The sequence below is a fragment of the Suncus etruscus genome, chromosome 10, assembly GCF_024139225.1.
Source record: "Suncus etruscus isolate mSunEtr1 chromosome 10, mSunEtr1.pri.cur, whole genome shotgun sequence".
Taxonomy (NCBI): Eukaryota; Metazoa; Chordata; class Mammalia; order Eulipotyphla; family Soricidae; genus Suncus; species Suncus etruscus.
In genome coordinates, this window is record NC_064857.1 from 20,767,702 (window position 1) to 20,768,737 (window position 1,036).

General features: G+C 38.5%; 1 non-coding gene across 1 annotated transcript; it reads left to right on the plus strand.

Annotated features, from left to right (window-relative positions):
- Nucleotides 1–496: 496 nt before the first annotated feature.
- LOC126021302 (U1 spliceosomal RNA) lies at nt 497–659 on the plus strand. Its single transcript, XR_007499862.1, has one exon. It is a non-coding gene; the product is annotated as a U1 spliceosomal RNA (small nuclear RNA).
- Nucleotides 660–1,036: the final 377 nt, after the last annotated feature.

A 1,036-nucleotide genomic window follows, 5' to 3' on the forward strand; every position in this document is an offset into this window, starting at 1 on the left:
TCTTTTTCTGTGTGTTGTGGTATACTCCCTAGATGTTACCTTCATCCTTCCTTATACAACTGCTTAGCGTTAAAACTGTAGGGTCTGGGCCCGGAGAGATAGTACAGCGGCGTTTGCCTTGCAAGCAGCCGATCCAGGTTGGTTCGAATCCTGGTGTCCCATATGGTCCCCCCGTGCCTTCCAGGAGCTATTTCTGAGCAGACAGCCAGGAGTGACCCCTGAGCACCGCCGAGTGTGGCCCAAACCCCCCCCCCCTAAATAAAAAAAAAGTGTAGGGTCTTTATCTGAATGACTCTTAAAGAACAATTCTGAAGTGAAACAAACAAAAATATTATGAGATTAATTCAATCCTTTGTCCCTCTCCCCCATGCCAAACAAGTTTTATAAAATACCTGAAAACAGAAGTCTATCTGAATCTTTGCCCAGAAAACCTCACCCCAGACACTCTTCAAATGCCTTTTCTATTAGTTTTTGTCAATTTGAAATACCTAGTATCGTACTTAACTGGCAGGAGAGAAACCATGATCACAAAGGTGGTTTTCCCAGGGTGAGGCTTATCCATTGCACTCCAGATGTGCTGACCCTTCTGATTTCCCAAATGTGGGAAACTCAGCTGCATAATTTGTCATCCTGACAAATTATGTTTGTGCTCTTCCCCCCAAAATATATTAGTATCAATATAGCTTAATAAACTGAACAATGTATGCAATATTTTCTGAAAATTTAACAATTAAATCTATTAACCATATACTTTTTTAAAACCTAACCATTACCATATTGAAGAGTTAAAATGAAGATTTGAGAGTCTGAAATACAGGAAGACACATAGGCTCAATCTGATATGACAGTGAGAGGTGAAATGGGTAACCATAGAAAAGAAATACATATTTAACTTGACAAGTGCAGAAAGTCTTAAGAGCAAGAAGGTAAGCTAGAGATTACAGTTGACAGTATACCTCTGAAAGTAAGTATAAAATGGTTATTTTTTAGAATCATCAGGGATAAGCAAATTACTTTGATGAAAAAAAATAAATAA